The 21568-nt window shown below is 39.6% G+C and overlaps 1 long non-coding RNA gene across 1 annotated transcript; it reads left to right on the top strand.

The window, feature by feature from the left end:
- The first annotated feature begins 541 nt into the window (after positions 1–541).
- LOC123382829 lies at positions 542–20129 on the top strand. The gene is made up of 4 exons (XR_006591860.1): positions 542–585; positions 3634–3777; positions 17752–17951; positions 18755–20129. It is a non-coding gene; the product is annotated as an uncharacterized LOC123382829 (long non-coding RNA).
- Positions 20130–21568: the final 1439 nt, after the last annotated feature.

The raw sequence follows: 21568 nt of genomic DNA on the forward strand, positions 1-21568 counted from the left end.
GACTTTTCCTTAAAGGGTATGGGGCTGGGACCAAAAATATCCACCCTAATTCTTGCTTGAGTCAAAACTTCACCTTGAGATGAGTGAACTGAGATATTATAGGATCTATGATAATATGCTGCACTCACATGAAATGGGTTGCTCAAATAGAATTGTGATCCTATGGCTTTCTTCTGAAATAGATCTTCTGCCTGACCGAGAAGGGGAAGTTCTAACCCCTTACAAAACCATGAGTCTGAAAGGGCGGACCTACGCCGGCCGACTCCATCTTGTTCTGTGTCCTCCACCTTGAGTGACTATGTCCCCGACAGGCCCCCTTTCCGGGAAAATCGCAGAAACCACAGACCACGCCTCCTCCCCTTGAGTAACCTCCTGCTCACCCGTTCAAACTTCCCGATCAAAACACGCCCGGCGACCTGCGTAACAGGACTCCGACCCAATCGGCTGAGGCCACGACCCTTCCCCAGCCAATCGGCCGAGGCCACAGCCATTACCTCACCAACTGCCCCTAGACCCCTATAAAACCTTTGTGCTTTTGAAACTCGCTCTCTCTCTCCAGCATCTCACCGCTGCGCCTTGATGCAGGTAGGGGATTGAGCTCGAGCTAGCTCGAATGAAAACTCTTTTGCTTTTGCATCGGACTCGGCTCCCTGGTGGTCTTTGGGGATCGCGAATTCTGGGCATAACAGAGTCCATCCCATAAGCGATTTTAGTATTTCTGAAGTGAAGTTTTGGGACAGAGGATTACATGGGGATGCTGAATATATGTACTGCAAACGCAAAGATGATTAGGTGAGGACACAGGGAAAAAGTTACTAATTAATAATTGTAAATGCTAGGGGTGGGGGGAGGAATCAAATTAGTCTTCCATCCCTGGTGTGAGAATCAGAGAAACTACACAATAATGAAAAGAGTTTCCCAAACTCAGTCCATATAGCAGAATATGAAAAAGTAAGGAGAGTACATGTATCTTTATGAAAAAAAGGAAAAACAGGGGTGCCTGGGTGGCTCAGTCAGTTGAGCATCCAACTCTTGGTTTTGGCTCATGTTATGATCTCACAGTTCATGAATTCAAGCCCTGTGTCAGGCTCTGTGCTGTCAGTGCAGAGCCTGTTTGGGATTCTCTCTCTCCCTCTCTCTCTCTCTGTCCCTCCCTCACTCGTGCTCTCTCTCTCTCTTTCTCAAAATAAATAGATAAATATTAAAGAAAAAGACGGTTAAAAAAATAAGATAATTAATATATGTTAAACATATCAATTTACAATATAAATGGATTAAATTCCCTGATTGAAGTGAGAAACTCTTAGGTTGGTTTAAAGTGAAAACAAAATGCAAATCTCATAATATATTGTTTACAAGGAATATACCTAAAATAAGGAAAATGAGTTTTTAAAAATAAAGAAGTGCAAAGATTTATTAGATGAACACAAAATAAAGGAACACAGATTCACAGATATTAGTAAGCAAGCATTCAGTCGTTATATTTCCGTTTATTCCCTTTTGTTTTTATGTACCTTGTATGTGTCTGGCAGTGTCCTAGGCACTGAAGATATAACTCGGTAAAACAAAGTTCACGCCTTAATTGAACTCGCTTTATTCAACGGAACTAAACAAATAAATTACATAATGTAAAGTCAGATAATGGTCACTGCGACAAAGGAAACTAAAGCAAGGTAAAGGAGGCTGATGGAGACTGCTGCTTTAGAGGGAATGTTCTCCAAGGAAGTGATTTGTGTTCAGGGACCTGAATGAAATGAAGAAGAGCTGTGTAGTTATCTGTGAATGTGTTGGTGATCTACAGCAGCGATCCTCAAAGTGTGGTCCGTGAAATGTTTGCTTCCAGGTAGGGATAAGGTCAAGAGATCGTCCCGGAACGTAAAGGAGCTGGGTAGTGAAGTACAATCTTCAGGCCAGCTGGCATTTTCTGTCCTGTGGAAGGAAACAATGTGTCCGTTTGCAGTCTGGCTCATTGTCTCGACTGCTACCTTGTTGTGCTTTGAATTACACTGGGACAGAGGACAAAGGCCTGAGGCAAAAGCATAGTTAGCATATGTGACACAGCAGACTTGTGGAGTAGGCAAAGCTAAATACGCACACTTAGCTTGAATACACAAAACAATGAAATGATTATTTGACTTAAAAGAATTATTTAAGTAATAACATTCATTTCGTATGTATTAACATCCAGATTCCGTAAAGATCTCTTGTCTTAAACTCACAACTTGTGCCGGCATATATAATTTTCACCTAGAACTCTCATTTGACATCTAATAAGCATATAAAATATATCATGCTCCAAACTCAAGTTCTGATGCCAGCTCCTCGAGTCCTGCCGTCTTGTGCTATGACTTGTCACCACCTCGGTGTAAATCAGCATCTTCCATTGTAGGGATTGTTGCACTAGATCCCTACATATGCTCTCTGCTTCTCCATTCCTCTCTCCCAGTCTAGTCTCCACTTGGGTCCAGACTAGTTCTATTAAAAAGTCAGACTACGGCCCTACTGCTCACATTCCTTGCTGTTGTTCCGTCTCATTCAGAGTATAGATCAAAGTCCTTGCACTGGCTTATAAAGCCTGTGTGGTCTAGAACATGCTACTTCTCTAATTTTATCTCTTGCCCCTTGCTTATTGTGTTATAACCAAATTTGGCTCCTGGAAATTCTTTGAACACCCCAAACATACCCTAAAAACACATCTCAGAGCCTTTGCACTGTTAGCTCTCTCCATCATTTCTCTTAGGTCTATTTGCATATGTGAAACCTTATCTGACTATCATGCATAAAATTTCAACTCATCCCAAAGCCAGGGTACCCTTTTCCAATTACCTTGCTTTATTTATCTCTGAAGCACTTCATATTATTTTATGTTTATTGTTTTCTTCTCTCTCTCTCTCTCTCTCTCTCTCTCTCTCTCTGTCTCTCTCATCTTCTTCCCCAATAGCATAAGGCCATGAGAGAGTTGGCTGCTTTTATTCGTAGCACCAAGATTCAACCCTCTCTTTCTGTATTGGTATGTATATATTTGTTTAATAGGTGAATACAAGAAAAATCATGTTTAAGAGAAAATGCAAGAGGTAGAATATAAAATGTAACCTTCTTTTCAAAAAACAAATCTGGACCTGGATGAGGAGAAACTCTAATCACGAGGACGATTGCAATAGGAAGAAGGCTCTGACTGTAACATCTAAAAGTGTCTCAAACGTTGGGTAAAAAGGTCTTTTCTTTCACGGGAAAGAGTAGTGACAGCTACGGAGAAGCGAATGTTCAGGGGTAGGGTGGGTGAGCAAGGGGTGTGAGTAGACAGCTTGGGCAGGTAAGGGCCATTAAGGGGAGGATGTTCTGCATTTTACGAAGCCTTGCTTAAGCTTAGGGGCAGGCAAAGTTCTGGGGCCTGGGGGAAGGAGATAAGCTTGGTCAAGTTTAATCAAGTTAAGTTACTGGGCATTTTTGCAAATTGGTCAGCTGGTCATCTGTGGGAATTGGGAGGGTCTGTGTCTGGCCTGGTCCTAGGTACTTCGGGAAGTCTCCCCGAGCCCTGTCTAATCCTATCACATAGGGCTGGGTGGTCTTTGCAGACAGCCATTTCCCGGAACACAAAGAGGGGGGGATTTCTTGCCCTTGACTGCTTTCCAGGCGCCCAGGCTCAGCTGAAGTTCCACTCTGTTAGCTCCTGGGAGTGTCGTCAGCGGGAAGTCTCAGGACTGGAGAACAATGGCTGTGGCTGCACCCCTGAGCTGGCTTCATCCTCCACAACGTGGTGCCCCTAAGGAACTAGAGGTGAGGGCGTGACCTAACACTGTTTCCAGATGTCCTCAGTCAACCCTAAGTGCCAGTCTGCCTCCTCCACCATCTTGACTCATTCTGCCACCTTGTTCCTGGGTCACTGAGACAGACAAATTAAAGGTGATTCAATAGGGGGAGTCAGAATGTGTATTTCTGATCGTACGCATCACTCTGCCAGCCAGTGTCATATGGTATTACCAGAGCTAAAACAGTGACGATTTCAGTTATAAATCATTTACTCTACCAAAAGAAAGCTGGAATTCAGTTGGTTATGTTCTCTTCTGTGTAAATAGCTCGTTCAGGGAGCCAGCCGTGTCTTTGAAACCTAGTTTGGCATCAACTCTCAGGATTCTGTAGATCTTATTAAATACATAAATCTTGTGTTTTCTAAAGCGCTGCTTTATGTGAGCCAACCACCTCAATTTCTGACCTTAAATATTAAAGGAGAAGAATTTGGGGAAATACTAGGAATCTATCAAGGCCATATCCAGCCATCCAGGTAATGTTAAAGTTGTGTTTACAGAGAAAGATCTCAGGACACGAGTGCTGTGAGAATCATCTCCTGGACCCTTCTACCATAACTTGGAAATATGAGAGAAGGTTGGGTGGCCCCAGACAGGAAGGGTTAGACTGAACTGCTCTAATAGTCTGGCACTTGAAAACTTTTTTTCAACAAGCAGGAAACATAATGCCTTCCACTTGTATGGAACTTATACTCTACAGAGTGCTTTTAAATATACCATGTCACTAAATTTCACAACAATTTGGCAAGAAAGAAATTATCATCTCCATTTTGTGGATGAGTAATAAGAGCCATTATCTATTTCATACCTATTTCTTGCCAGGCACCACGCTCATGCTCATTTAATCCACACAATCTTATCACGTGTGTGCTATTATTATCCTAATACCCAGATGGAAAGTTAGGCTCAGAAAAATTAAGGGATCTGCTCAGTTAGGCGACTCATAAGTGGCAGAGTGGAGATTTGAACCCACGTTTTCCTAACTGGTGGTGCCGTAAGCTGGTGGCCTTCACCCTATTTTGGCCACAACGTTTAAAGATTATCTATTCGCTCCTGTACTACCAAGTGCCTTAAAAACATATACAAGAATAGAAATCTAAAAACATAAAGGTAAAATGCAAATCGAAGTTCTGATTGTTTCTTCTCGCACGCTCTCAGAATACCTTGTGCTTCACCTTGATCAGTGCAATCTTCCAGGGACGTGTCCAGCATGGACATGAGGATGAGGAAACAAGACTCACTGTGTGCTGATCACTGGTCCATGATCACGTAGTCAGTGGCGTCTCTAACTCTGCCTGTAACTCAGAGCCTTTGTCACCATTGTATCCCCTGCCTCTCCGTCTGCCTCTGGCCACAGCACTTAGTCACAGTCTTAGACTTGGCCAGACCCCTAAACCCCCAGCCTGGGCACAAAGACCTGCCTTGCTCAGAGTAGCTCCCTCCTTCGACTCTGTGAGGAGTAAGAGATGTTAACACCCTAGCTTTTGTAATTGTTGGTATGAATCAGGCCAAAGTCCTCTTTAAAGCCAATTTCTCTGGGCACAGGGCCTCTCCTGCTTTCATGGGATGGTTGCTAACCTCTCCTCGGAGTGCTGCCTGCTGAGCATGGTCCAAAATAGATTTATGTATTTGTATTTGGGGGTAGAATTTGCATTTGACTGTACTCTTTGGGGACTGAGCACTCCCAAATTTCCTGCCCATCACTTTACTTGAGTGCTTTTGTGAAGTTCCAGTGATTTTCTATGAGTTTACTTTCACAGGAGCAATACAGACTGTGGCTCTAGGCATTCACATTCTAAACACTGTGATTGTGATTAATGAGCAGGTGTCCTCAGCACAAAGAGCTCTTTGTCTGGAGCCCTCAGGGCAAGATGGTGGAGTGGAGAAGCCCATGGGATGAGGCGTGGTGGGAAGTCTGGCATGATGTCTTCCCCAGAAGGGAGTCTGAGCATGAACAAACTGTGTCTTGTCACCAACTGTCCTCGACAGAAGTCCACCAGGGACGGTTGCACAAACACACAGGTGGCGATGGGTGTCCTAAAAGCTAGGACTCTTTATGGCCACCGAGGGGAGCTATTGCTTTATCAAGCTTCTCATTCTAGCACTCCAAACCTTTACCTTCAAGGGCCATTTAAAAACCTCCCTCTCCAGCCATTTATTTTCTTACAACAGTTCACTCTCACCACATAGAATACAAACCAGACAGTAACAGAAATATTATCATTTCTTAGTTTCATTTGCTTCTAAGAGGAGTTTGCTGAAGGAAAGGAAGTGGGTACCACTGCCGATCATTTGATTTGGTCTCGCTTGTTCAACAGCTGCCTTAAGTTCCCTCCACTGGCCAAGCACAAGGCAGTACACTGGACGGTGAAAAGAGAAACAGACAAGGTCCCTGTCTTCCAGGAGCTGATTGATGATGGTCTGGGAGGGAAGGTACACAGTCAGCTGGCAGTGGTTTGGGCTGTAACTGTAAGCATTCATTCCAAACACAGCATTTGTTAACTCCCTCTATGTCATCCATGCTATGACACTGAGATGTCAGGTGGGCTAGACTCTTGGTGCCAGGTATAAATACAACCCAGTGCGTGCTTTGGGATAACACTGGGATCTCTGGGTAGCTACATGGGTGTCCTCGCCATCTGGCAGCCTGGCCTTCCTCCTCAGGGCTTTATGATTTTATCACTGTTGGAAGACATCTCAGGGCTTCCTTAGCAATGGCCCCCTTAATCTAATAGCAGTGACAATGACTAATCCCTCACTTGGCCTCTTTAAGTGCTCTCTGGGGGATGCTGAGAGGAGGCCCTAAGAAGATGGCCCACCTCCACGGCACAGAGAGGGGGTTTTCATATTTATTCTTTTAGAGCCTCTAGCTCCAGCCATCTGCTCTCTTTTCCAGTGACCCCTGGGAAATGTAATTTGCCATGTTTTTAGCTCATCCTTGGGTCTAACCTACACCAGAGTGATAATATATACAGAATGTAGTGGTCCCTCTGACCACCTATCTACACTAGCACTCACCCTCCTGTGCTTTATTTCTTCCCAGTTGTTGCCCAATATAAGGTATCTTTATATGCTTTTCTGCTTGGACATAGCTACCCAATAGCAGGGCCCTGGTGTGGCTTGTCCACTACTGTGTCCACAGTTCATAAAACCCTGCCTGGCCCAATAACAGTTGGTTGAATGAATGAGCAAAGGAACAAACAGATGACTATCTTGCACAGAGGCTAATTCTATTAAATATATTTTTTCAAGTTTATTTTTGAGAGAGAGAGAGAGTGAGCATGAGTGCGGGAGGGGCAGAGAGAGAGAAAATCCCAAGCAGGCTCTTCACTGTCAGCATGGAGCTCAATGCAGGGCTCCAACTCACTAACTGTGAGATCATGACATGAGCTGAAATCAAGAGTCGGACGCTAAACCGACTGAGCCATCCAGATGACCCAATTCTATTAAATTCGTACCAAAGAGGAGCTGTGATATTTAAGGAAACCAAAGATGGCCTCCTATAGTCACAATCCTTCATTCACTTTGTTAATTTACATGTCCACAAAACCATGTAGAGTTATCGCTAAAGTTCTCTGCGTGACTCTGAACTCATAGAATGACCTTCGCATGTTCCAGATGTCAAGGCTCCCCCCAGGGGAGGCAATTTTAATAGGGTGGCAGGGTGTTCAGAACGCTGGGGTCCCAAATTTTCTTGACAACCCCTCAGGGAAAAGTCTTTCTATCATATTTTAAGCAACCATTTTTTAAAACCAAGAAACAAAGCATCTTCGTGCAACTTTAGGTAATGGTGTGTGTTTGGAGGACGGGTGTGTGGTTATAATAACATATACACAGAGGAATGTAGTGAAATCTGGACAACCAGGGCTTAAAAAAACGATTCTGGATGGAAGGCAATTGCAACAGGAAAAAATGGTGGATTTGTTCACGTAGTTTCTACATGCACATGTCTGTTTCTACTAACTCTCAGTTCTAGATATTGATATAAATATGAATATTGGATAGATGTCTCTGTTTACTTTATAGCATCTGCTAACTCACTGTTTCTGTTACCACATCATGTAAAGCTCCCACAGGTCCATCATGACTATCTTCCTACCCCTCTCTACCTGCCTCTCTCTACATCAGGATCTTTGTAAGGACACACAAAAAGTCTTAATTCTCCCATTGAAATTATAAAAGAGATTTCCCTCCCCACTTTTTCTTTGAGCATTTACTTTAATTATAATTATACATTACATACATATTAATTTATATTTAAATATATTTCTATTTAAATATATAATAAATATATAAAATATACATAATATTATATATAATAAATATATAAAATAAATAAATAATTTATATTCAAATATCTTTAAATATAATTAAATTATTATAAATTATAATTATTTAATTATGTAAATTGAATTATAATTACATCATAATTATAAATGCTTTCTCTTCTCTGAAATGTATATAAATCCTTCTGAAGATGAGATAGGACTTGTGTCAGCTTTATGACCAGGAATGTCTTTCTCAAGGAAGACGGAGCCATCTCTTTGGAATGTAAACATCAGAGGAGCTAGGGCTCCCATCTCCTGGTTTCTGTGGGAGGGTAGAGGCCTAACTTTAGTGGGTTCCTTGCTCCAAGTTTCCAATCTACTCCTGCCATAAAGATATGAGATGCTTGTTTTACCTTTGGATAAAGCCAATTAGCTAACAGAGATGGTTTCCCCAATACCAGGTAGAGTTAGGATAAACTCTGGATGACAAATGGTGCTGGCAAGTCATTACACTCAAGGACTAGTTATTGTTGATCATGAGAACATGTACGTAGCAAGTTGTATCTGCTTGTCTGTATAAAAGGGTAAGATTTCTTTCTGTTTTTGCAACCTCTGAGCGGATCGCCTGTGGTGCTCCTCGCATTCTGGTTTAATGCTTATTCAATAACAAAGGTGTTTTATTTCTCTACTATCTTTGTAAGGAGGACTTCTGTTTTTGTTTTTGAAGATTTTTGTTTTTACTTGTATTTTCCAAGCACCTTTCACTTTTATCTCTCTCAGGGCTACCTGCCTGATTTTCCTTTCAAATTCCTTTAAAAAAAAAAAAAAAAGTCTATTATTGGTCAGTTTTCCTTTGGAGCAAGGTGGCCAACGTATGAACTGGCTACAAATGGAAAAAGTGCCTGCTCTTGGTCCAACCATGAGTCCAGGGGTGAAGCTGGGTCTTCTGTCCTACTCATTGTGTAGAGGTCTTCTCCACAGTGGGGATTGTGTTTGAGATGGATTGTCTCAGTGGTTGTGTGCCAGCAAATTTTTTTAAAGTAGGCTCCACACCCAGCATAGAGCCCAATGCAGGGCTTGAACTCATAACTCTGAGATTAAGACCTGAGCTGAGATTAAGAGTCTGAATGCTTAACCCACTGAGCCACCCGACGCCCTGCCAGAAAATATTTTTGACATGAACATATGCCTACTAGCTTATCACCTGATGCTCAAGTTGGCAATTAGAATTTAAACCTCAGACAAGCTTACCTAGTTTCTCACAAAGAAATTCAACTCATCTCTAGAATCCAGGTTCTATTCATAACGTTGGAGAGCCATCTTGTAACCTAAGGCACTAGAGACAAAGGAGACCATGAGGAATGGGGAGCTGAATATGACCCCATTGGGGAAAATCATTCAGGAAGTACTTTCTTCTAGTGATAATAGTAGCATTTTCACAGGAAAGGGGAACATGGAGTATAATATTCACAAGGAAAGAAAAGATGCAGATTACAGCAGAGAAAAGAATGGAAAGTGAGAAGAAACACCAAGTACAATCTGGAGACAAAAGGAGGATGTGTAATGAACAAAAACAGAAGAAAGTGAGATTCCTAAATCTCAGATGATTGGATGAGAAGAGGGAGCCATTGCCTGGTTCAAATGGCCTGCAGAGATTTTTAAGTACTATGGACACTTAGTGTGTACAAATATTTTGGGGGGAGGGGCAGAGGGAGAGGGGCAGCCAGAATTTTAAACAGGAGCCATGCCCAGCATGGAACATGATGAAGGGCTCTTATCTCAGAAGATCATGACCTGACCTGAAATCCGGTTAAGGATGCTTAACTGCCTGAGCCACGCAGGTGCCCCAAGTTTGTACATATTTTAAGAGTTTAAGTAGAGTCATGTTTCTTTAGCAGAAAATTCTGCGATTCCCTCCTTTGATGCAGAAGTTTTGGGTTGTTCGGCTGACTGCACGGCAATGACCACTGTGTTCTGGGAACCCTCCCTCTCTGGAGGAACCTCATGCAGTTTCAAAAAATTACTTTTTCTTTGGGACCGAGGTTTATTGGTTCTCTGCATGGCCAGGAAATCATCCTGTTTGGACTATGGAGAGTCTTAATTACCCCTTCCAAATTAGTTTGTTCTTCCCCTATCGGAACTTTTAATCAGTACAGTTTGCCAGGCGTAAGGCTGTTTATCCAGAAAGTGGAACGCCTCCAGGTTTTGCAGACAGCCGTCTTGCAGAGGGCGTATCATTCCGTATTTCTTCCTAACAAAGGACAATGGTGGAGAAAGGAAACAAACACATATTGAAATATACTATGTTCAGACCCTTCCATGAGGTGCTTTGTATGGAATGCTTCATGGTAAATGATATAGATACCATTTTATTTATTTGCCTATTTACTTATTGAAGGATAGCTGACACGCAATGTTATTAGTTTCAGGTCTACAACATAGTGATTTGCCAATTCTGTGTATTACTCAGTGCTTACCACCATAAGTGCAGTCACCATCTATCACCACACAACTATTTTTTAAAGTTAATTTATTTTCGGGGGAAGGGAGGCAGAAAAAGAGGGAATAGGAGAGAGAATCCCAGTCTCCATGCTGTCTCTGAACCTGATTTGGAGTATGAACCCACAAACCATGAGATCACAACCTGAGCCAAAACCAATAGTTGGATGCTTAACTATGCTTAACTGACTTAGCCACCCAGACACCCCAATCACCACACAACTTTGTTATAATATTTGTAGATGCCACTTTTACTATTTAAAAAATTTTTTTTTTTAGTATTTATTTAGTTTTGAGACACAGATCAACAGGGTGTGAGTGGGGGAAGGAGCAGAGAGGAAGAGGTTGACATAGAATCTGGGGCGCGTGGGTGGCTCAGTCAGTTAAGCATCTGATTTCACCTCAGGTCATGATCTCATGGTTTGTGAGTTTGAGTCCCGCATTGGGCTCTGTGCTGACAGCTCAGAGCCTGGAGCCTGCTTCAGATTCTATGTCTCCCTCTCTCTCTGGCCCTCCCCTATCTCTCAAAAATAAATATACATTAAAAATAATTAAAAAAAAAAGAATCTGAAGTAGGCTCCAGGCTCTGAGCTGTCAGCACAGAGCTGGACACATGGCTCAAACTCACAAACTGTGAGATCATGACCTGAGCCAAAGTTGGATGCTTAACTGACTGAGCCACACAAGTGCCATGTAGATGCCACTTTTAAAAGGTTACCTGATACCCAAAAAGACTGAGTTATTTGCCCAAGGGCTATACTGTGTGAAGTGGTGGGACACGGATTTGAATTCAGCCTTGACTCCAAACGTTTGCTGGTTGCAATGTAGCTAGTTAATACTCATTAGTCTCCAATTAGGCCTGGGCTAAAGACAAGGAAGAAAAGACGCTAAATTCATTGGATTAATGCAGTTTAACCAAGCCTTTCCCATGTACACAGAGAGGTAAAAATCTTACAAACCTCTCCTCTTACCTAGTATGGTTCCTCAGCTCTGATTTTACTCCTGTATTGGAGACATCGTTTTCCAGAACTCTTCTGGATGTTTTCTCTTTCATTAATGCAATCTTTATTCCTCTCTCCCTCCCTCCCTTCCTCCATCTCTCTCTCTTCCCCTTTCTCTCCCCTCCCTTCTTTTCTTTTCTTTAATTTTCTTTTCTTTTCTCTGCTTTCTCTCCCCCCACACTGTAGCCTTTTTTTTTTTTTTTTACCATTACAGCAAATTAGTAAGCTTTATTACCCAAGTGAAAGGCAACAAGAATAGACCCACACCATAGAGTAAGAGAAAAAAACTAACTGGGGATGTTTCTCCCAGACAGAAAGGGGAAGTAGAAGCTTTCCTGGCCTATAGGTCAAGGGAAAAAAATTCAGAGATGACCCAAGGCTTAGGATGTAACCTGGGTCCCTCAACAACCTAGAACTTCCAGCTTTCAGGAATTATAACCCAAATTGAGGACAGTAGGAGCCAATGACAAGGAACAGAAGCTTCCCTACTAATGCTGAAGGTTTTCAATGAACTGCCATGTGCTCTCAATACCTACAGGAAAAGATGGGAAAGGAAAGACATTTTGGAAGGAAAAAACATCATGGATAGGGAATTGGATTTTAAGTTGTTTTAGATATGAAGTAGTTTTTACCATGAAAAGTAAAGTTACCTTATCCTGGAAGTTCCAGGCTTCCTCACCTGTGCCTCTCAATCAGGGGGGTTGGGGGATAGGGCCTTTCAATCAGGATGAGAGAAATGAGAGAAAATGGAAAAATCTGTATTTGTAGCACACCCCTTGTTTGTATTGTATAAATTTTGGACAATAGTATGCTTCCATAACTCATTCTTTTGTATTATTAATAATGACTCCTTGAAATACAAAGAGATTATCTGAGAGCCATTACATGTCAAGCTGTGATGAATATGTACACTGGCATGAATTAGATCATTGTAGCTCATCTCCACACCCTGTGGGTCGTGATCCTCAGGGTAAGTCTCTGATGAGAAAGCAGGTGCAGGAAAGACCCTATTGTGCAGAAATATAATTCAAAGGCTGAAAAGTGAACACCTGGGCTCAAGGTCCTTGGGGAAGGCTGGGAAACCAATGTGGAAAGGCAGACTATGAGGTGGAGTCAGGGGCACTGGTAAGACCTTCCTCTCCTTAGCTCAGCTTGGTGTAGTGATCCAGGATGGGTTTTGGATTCGGACATCCTGAGGCTGAATCCTCCTGGCTACTTGGTCCCTGGTGCCTTTGGGAAAACTCATTTGCGTAAGGAAAGACCATTTAAGGGATTTAGGGTTTTGTGAGGGTTAAATGAGAGAATATTTATCAAATGCTCAACCCTGTGCCTGTCACATGGTAGCTGTAAATTTTAAAATCTGAACTAAGGGCCACACTAATTTGCTCTGGAGCTTTCCCTGAAAGGTTGGAAATAAATAACATGCTCTATGACATGGGTGGCCCAGGAGCATGTGATGGCATATGTAGGAGTTTATGTATCTTTTTATGAGGGTTCTGAGTGTTTTGGACATGAAATAATAGCCCTGTGTAACTCTTGTTAACTGACTTAGTGGACTAAAAAAGGGGCAAAACAACATCTACCCTCCTAAAAATTTCCCCAAACCTTATTTTCTTTTGGGCCAGTTTTATAACTTTTTCTGAGTTCATTTTGATTTAAGGGTCTACCACCTGACTTACCTATGGATTTGCCAGTCTGTCCTACTTATTAAGTTAGGACAAAGAGCTCTTCAAGTGTTGACCCAGGGAATGTGTTTGGGGTTCTGGAGGTACCACCAGCACTAAGTGTGAGTAAAGAGGGTGGATTGGACCCTCTTTTTCTAAGAATACGGTTTACTGTCCTGTCAGGGTCCTTTGTGCCACCACTTCCTATTTACTGTTTAAAAAGGATAGAAATTGGGAAGCATTCAAACCAGAATGGGAGTGGAGAAGTCCCAGTTGATGAGAAAGAAAGATCTGGGATTCTTCTGGTGTGTATGTAACCCGCATATCCCTGGCTCTCTTTGCTTGTTCACTTGCCTTTGTTCTTCCCAACACCTGACTTAGGAGGAGTTTATCTGTTGTCCCATCTTGACTGCTCACCTCTTGTGCCCTCCCTCACTTTGGTCTCAAAGCAGTCAGGGTATGAAGATGCTTTATTGAAGTTTAAATGAGGAAAATGTTCTCTTGGGGGTGGGCAGGGGATTGGGGCTCAGTCCCTGAAGGCATTTGTGGATCAAGGCTGACAGAGGCTCTGACATCATCAGCACACAACCCCTGATGGCTCATTGACACCAGAAGGGAGAAAAGGCAGGGTGATAAGACACATCTCCATCTTAACCACTTCAACATACATCTCTTCTATAAATACTGCATTGGTGAGGCTAGCCACACGGCCTGACCATGAGGAAAGAGATTTTGTTTTGTTAACTTCTGTGTTCCCCACACTTGTAGCAATCTCTAACACGTACCAAGTGCATGACAAATAGTTGTTGGATTTAGTTCTGATTGAGTGAATCTTTGTACCATTAGCACAGCATCCACACAGTGCCTTTAAATATATACTTAGAAATAAAATAGTTTCCCATCCTACGCTGTGAGCATTTCAACAGAGATATTTCCATTTTTCAACTAATGGCCCCACCATCTCTAGACTCTATTTTTCCAAATGAGTTCTACTTTTATGATTATGTCTTATTAGCTTCATGAGCCCAATTATTGGTGTCAATCATAAGAAATAATCTAAATAGGATTTATTTTCTTTGATGTTTACCAGGAAACAAAAACAGTACTCTAGGTGGAAAGAAATGTATAGATTTCCCTGAAAACTGATGCCTAATCACTTAAAATGGACAGTTTGGAGATAATGGGTAAACCGAAATCACCCTGTGATTGTGAAAGCCAACCTGCCTTCTACAGATCATTAGCACAAACACAGTTTGATCTATTCTTGAATAGAGTCCTTGAATCTGTGGCTCCCAGTTACTCTTAGATTATTCTTCCTTGAACTTGTTTTCCAGTCCTAATCAAATCCAAAACTCAGTTGAGAGCATTGAAAGGTCCTTCATGAACAGTGTAAAAAGTATATATTTCATTAAGATTAGAAAGTAAAGCTATATTTTAGGAACCAATGTGAATAATGGCAAACATATGAATGATATTGTACATTTATTGGAATGACAATATTCAAAGCAATATGATGATTCAGAGACCCAAATTTGAATTTCCATTCTGCCAATTTCTAGCTGTATGACCTTGGACATCTTGCTTAACTGTTCTGAGTTTCATTCATTTGTTGATCTTTAAAATAATTGTCTCTTCCAACTTCAAAGATTCTTAAGAAATAAAGAATGTGAAAATGCCACTTAGGCCATTAAAAACTATAAGCTATCATTAATATAATCCAACAAACAGGCCTCACGTATTATCCCTTATATATGTATCTGTGTGGTGATAAATCCTATGTGCTCTACATTAAAAAAATACCTATGATCAGATAGAATAGACCAAAATATCCTCTTGTTCCTATTAGTTTTAGCCCTGGAAATGCAACAAGATGGAGGAAAACCATCTGAAAGCTAATTAGATTTCAACAATTGCTTGCTGTGTTAGATAGACTTGGGATAAAATTTGAGTTAATAATACTGCTAGACACTGGATTTTTTTTTTTTTTTTTTGATTCCACATGTAAGTATTTGTGTTTCTTTGTCCGGTTTATTTTACTTAGCATAATGCTTTCCAGATTCAGCCATGTTGAATCAAATGGCAAGATCTTCTTTTTTCATGGCTGAATAACATTCCATTATATGTATCTCATTTTATTTATCCATTCATCCATGGAAGGAAATGTAGATTGTTTCAGTATCTTAGTTTTTATGAATATTGCTCCAGTGATCATGGATGTGCATGTACCTCTTTGAGATATTGATTTCAGTTCCTTCAAATATATGCCCAGAAGCGGGATTGCTGACTCATATGGTACTTCAATTTTTAATTTTTTGAGGAATGCTTCTACTGTTTTTCCTAATGGTACAAATTACTAATTTCAATTATTTCAAAGGGTACAAATTTTCAGTTATAAGAATAAGTGCTGAGGATTGAATATACAGCATGGTGACTAGAGTTAATAATGTGGTGTTGCATACTTGACAGTCATTGAGAGTAGATCTTGAGTATTCTTACCACAAGAAAAAAGAGTTGGAGTGCACGGGTGACTCAGTTGGTTAAGCATCCGACTTCAGCTCAGGTCATGATCTCGCAGTTCGTGGGTTTGAGCCCCACGTTGGGGGTCTTTGCTGTCAGTGCAGAGCCTGCTTTGGACCCTCTGCCTCCCTCTCTTTCTCTTCCCTTGCCCCACTAATGAGCACACGTGTGCTCTCTCTCTCTCTAAAAGATAAATACACATTTTAAAAAAAGAAAAGAAAAAAGAGTTAACTATGTGAGGTGATGGATGTGCTAATTATCTTGACCTTGGTAACATTCTACAATGTGTATGTATATCAAATAATCACACTGTGTGCTGTAAATATATACAATTATATTTTTCAATTATATTCCTCAATAAAGTTATTAAAAATGCTATTAGGCACATGGAGTGATAGTCCTGAAAGACTAGAGATTAGGAGAAAATGTCCTGCTTCTTCATGAAGCATATCTCTAAAGTTATGAGGACAAATGAGTGTCTTTCACTAAAAAGAATCCTTAGTGTTCTCAATACATTGTTATGGTATCTTATTTAATTTTTTTTTTTTAATTTAAAAGGTTTTTGAGAGAGACTGAGCAAGCACAAGTGGGGAAGTGGCAGAGAGAGGGAATCAGCGTGGCATCTGATGTGGGGCTCAATCTCGTGACTCTGACATCACAACCTGAGCCAAAACCAAGAATGGGATGCTTAACCAACTGTGCCACCCCGGTGGTCCTGTTACAATATCTGAAATTTAATTGCTAGATTCCCTACATGACACCAACACAACTGACTTTCTAAAAAGTGAGGAGAGTAGACTTTGGTCTACAGTATTCTAAATGATAGATTTAATTAACCTTTAGTCCTTGAGATGACTGGGTTTTGGTATGACTTCAATAAGAATATGAATTTTGTTAATCTGTTGATAAGAGGATAAAAGATAAAAGGTCTTTAAAAGAAAACGTTTAACCCAATGCAATTCTATAATTGTACGTTTGTTTGCTCTGGAAGTGAGAAGTGAGAGACTATAGAAACAAATGTTAAAATGGGAAGAATCTTTTGTGTATTTTAAGTTTGGGTTAGCACCGAGTTATATTTTGACACTTTGGGGAGGAAGTGATAGTGAGCATCGCCAGTGGCATCTCGCGTTTTGAAGCCAAGCACCTTATCAGTAACCATTAAAGTATAAATGACAGTTGATGATTCATTTTATATATAGAAGATATTTTTTAAGTTTATTTATTTATTTTGAGAGAGAGAGAACATGAGCAGGGTAGGGGCAGAGAGACAGGGAGAGAAAGAATCCACAGCAGGCTCCATGCTGTCAGTGAGGAGCCCAATGAGGGGTTCAATACCATGAACCATGAGATCATGTCCTGAGCTGAAATCAAGAGTTGGGTGCTTAACCAACTGAACCACCCGGGTGCCCCTATATAGCAGATATTTCTTGATTGGTGGTGGAAGAAAATATTCTCTAAACATTTTGGAAACTAGCTGATGCATTGTATTTGGTTTTAACCCATGTGAAATCATCAATAAGCAACAATGTAATGCCATGGAACAGACATTTACATGACAGTTCTTTTTTTTTTTAATGTAACAAAAACTTTTATTAGGACATTAAAAATATTTCATTTAGTCTTTGAAAAAACTCTAGCAGATTGGTATGTTTATTAGCTCCCAGCTCATTAAAATATGAGAAAATCAAGGCACAGGATTTACAAGAGAACAAAGCATTTATTGTATATGTGTGATATAAAGTTAACACAGACACCAAAATACATGCAAACTTGAGCTAGCATCCGTCAGCCCGGATGCTGATGTCAAAAGTCAGCTTGGGAACTATAGTGGGTTGAATCAGGTCTCTTCAAAATTCATGACCACCCAGAACCTCCAAATATGACCTTATTTGGAAATACTATCTTTGAGATATAATTAACTAGTTAAGGATATTTGAGATGAAATCATCCCGGATTTAGGTTGTTCCCCAAATCTAATGACTGCTGTCCTTATAAGGAGAGGAAAAGTCACAGAATGAGACACATAGACAAGAAGGCCTTGTGAAGACAGACAGAGGCTGGGGTTATGCTGCCACAAGCCAAGGAACACTTGCAGCCACCAGAAGCTGGAGGAGGACAGAAACATTTGTTTCCTGGAGACTTAAGAGACAGTGAAGCCCTGATGTCACCTTGATTTCAAATTTCTAGCGTCCAGAGGTATGCAAGATAAAGTTTCTGTGATTTTAAGTCATTACACTTATGCTTCTTTATTATGGCAGACCTAGGAGACAAATCCAGGAACATAGAGGCAGGACTTACAGTATAATAGAGTGAGACATTTGTACAATCTCTTTCCAAAAAATAAGTAACTGGAAAAACTCATTTCATGGCTATAGAAATTAATAAAGTAATAAACTTTGAGAAGCAGTTATTCATAAAAAAAATGACAACTTTGGGTGAGAATAACCTGAGGCATGCATCTCTCCAACTTGGGTTTAAGAGTTAATTTGAGGTAATAGAAGAAATAATCAGTGAAGTTGAAGATAGATGAATAGAAATTACCAACCTGAAAAATCACACACACACACACACAAAAGAATGATGAGAGATCTGAATAGACCTTCAGAGGCTTCTGGTAGTTTCAGAAAGCAATGAGAGAGATGAAGGGGTAGACAAAAAACATTTGAAGAACTAATGGCTAAAAAATTCTCAAGTTTGATGAAAAAAAACATTAATGTTCAGATCCAAGAAGTTTGACAGACTCCAATTAAAATAAACAGAAGAAAGCCACATCTAGAAAATCATACCCAAACTGTTGAAAACCAAAGACAAGGAGAAAATCTTGAACACAGCAAGACAACACTGACTAGTCATACACAGGGGAGCAATAATGTGACTAGCATCTACTTGGCTTGTCATTTAAAAAGAGAAGGACTGAAGGCAATAAAATAAAATATTCGAAGTGCTGAAAGGGAAAAATGTCAATCGAGAATTCTCTAACCAACAAAACTATCTTTCAGAAAGAAAGGTGGAATAAAGAAATCTGGAGATAAAGACTGAGAAAATCTATTGCTTGTGGACAAGACTTACAAGCAATACTAAAGGGAGTCATCTAGGCAAAAAAAAGGAAACAGCATCAGTAACTTAAATTACACCAAGTAGTGAAGAGCATTGGAAAAAATAAAAATGTGGGTAAATATAAAACGTCATGTGAATACATGTTTTCTTTTTTTCTCTTCATTTCTTTAAAAAACACAAGTTTGCATAAAACACTAATTATAATTGTTGGATTTGTAATATACATAGATATAAAATACATGACAATAATAGTACAAAGAAGAGAAGGAATAGAGTGATATTGGAGAAAATTTCTTATCTCTTACCAGAATTGTTAGTATTAATCTGAATTCGACTACTAATTTAAGATGCATATTATAATAGAAAAATAATTAAAAGAAGATTTAAATGATATACTAATAATATTTATTTAACAAAAAAAGTAAGCAGTAAAAGAGGAAAACAATAACAACAAACATGAGCTGTATAGAAAGGAAGTAGTGAAATGGCAGATACAAATCCTGCTTTATTTTATTACATAAATATTATTACATTGAATGTATGATTACATGAAGTGTGAATTGACCAAACACTCCAAACAAAAGGTATTAAATGCCTTACGTTAAAATGCATTAAATGTGAATGAACTAAACACTCCACTAAAAAGGCAGATATTGTCAGATTGGATATAGAAAGAAAATGAAAACAAGATCCAACCATGAGCTGTCTACATACTTAAATTCAAAGACACAAATAAGTTGAAAGGAAAAGGAAAAGATACGACATGGAAATAGCAATCACAGCAAAGAGGAAGTGTTTATATAATGCAGATTAGATTAACAGACATATCACTGACTTTAAGAGAAGAAATATTACCAAGGAGGGACATTTCATATTGGTAAAAAGGGTCAATTCATCAGGAAGATATAATAACTAAAAACATATATGCAACTGACCATAGAATTCCAAAATCCATGAAGCAAAAATTTACAGAATCAAAATGGAAAGTATACAATTCAATAATAATAATTGGAGACTTCAAGAATCCACTCTCAGTAATTGATAAAACAATATAGAAAAATAGCAATGATTTATAAAAATTCATTAAGACTATCAATTGACTTATACCAATCAATATTTATAGAATGTTCTACCTAATAATAGCAGAAAACACAATCTTTTCAAGAGCACATGTAACATTCTTCAGAATAGATAATATGCCAGATCTTAAAACAAGTTTCAATAGATTTAAAAGTATTAGGATAGCAGTATTTAATTCTTTCTCATTTCCAAGTAGTATTCCATTGTATGTGTGTGTATACCACAACTTCTTTATCCATCCATCAGTTGATGGACATTTGAGCTCTTTCCATGATTTGGCTATTGTTGAATGTGCTCCTAAAAACAACGTGGATGGAACTAGAGAGTACTATGCTAAGTGAAATAAGTCAGTTGAAGAAAGACAGATATCATATGTTTTCACTCATATGTGGAATTTGAGAAATTTAACCGAAGACCATGGGGGAAGGAAAGGGGAAAATACCACTGAGTGTGGTATGTAAGCAATGAATCAGGGATTCTACTCCCAAAGCCAAGTGCACACTGTATACACTGTGTGTTAGCTAACTTGACGATAAATTATATTAAAAAAAATAACATACGGTTGATTTGTTTCCAGTTTGGGGGCTATTATGAATAGTGGCTATTATAAAAATTCGTGTGCAAGTTGTTTTGTGGCCATATGTTTTTGTTTCTGTTCCAGAAACTTAGAAATGAATAGAAATGGGTCTATGCTGAGATTACATTTAACTTTTTCAGAAAAGGCCAAGCTGTTTTCCAAAGTAGTTTTTCAATTTTAAAGCCACTCATACAATTTCATATATAGCATTTTTGTTTATATTCAGTTTAAATATTTTCTAATTACTCTTATGAATTGTCCTTAGAGGAAAGGATTATTTAATTTTTTTAATGTTTATCTTTAAGACAGAGACAGCGTGTGAGCAGGGGAGGGGCAGAGAGAGGGAGGAAGACACAGAATCCGAAGCAGGCCCCAGGCTCTGAGCTGTCAGCACAGAGCCCGACGTGGGGCTCAAACCCATTAACCATGAGATCATGACCGGAGCTGAAGTTGGGCACTTAACCAACTGAGTAACCCAGGCACCCTGAGCAATGGGTCATTTAAAAGTGTGTTTTTAAAATATCAAAATATTTGAGGATTTCCCAAATTTCATTCTTTTGTTAATCATTCCAATCCTTTTATTTTTATTTTTTGAATTGGTTTGTTTATTTATTTATTTATTTATTTATTTATTTATCCATCCACCCATTATTAATTTATTTTTATTTTTTAATATAATTTATTGTCAAGTTAGCTAACATACATTGTATACAGTGTACTTTTGGTTTTGGGCGTAGATTTCCGTGATTCATCACGTATATACAACACCCAGTGCTCATCCCAACAAGTGCCCTCCTCAAAGTCCATCACCCACTTTCCCCTCCAGTTCCATTCACATTGCTGCAAATGGCAGGGTTTCATTCTTTCTCATTGCCAAGTAGCATTCCATTGCATATATAAGCCACATCTTCTTTATCCATTCATCAGTTGATGGACATATAGGTTCTTTCTATAATTTGGCTATTGTTGATAGTGCTGCTATAAACATTGGGGTACAAGTGCCCCTATGAATCAGCACTCCTGTATCCTTTGGATAAATTCCTAGTAGTGCTATTTCTGGGTTTTAGGGTAATTTTATTTTTAATTTTTCAAGGAAACT

Source organism: Felis catus, chromosome F1 (assembly GCF_018350175.1).
Source record: "Felis catus isolate Fca126 chromosome F1, F.catus_Fca126_mat1.0, whole genome shotgun sequence".
Taxonomy (NCBI): Eukaryota; Metazoa; Chordata; class Mammalia; order Carnivora; family Felidae; genus Felis; species Felis catus.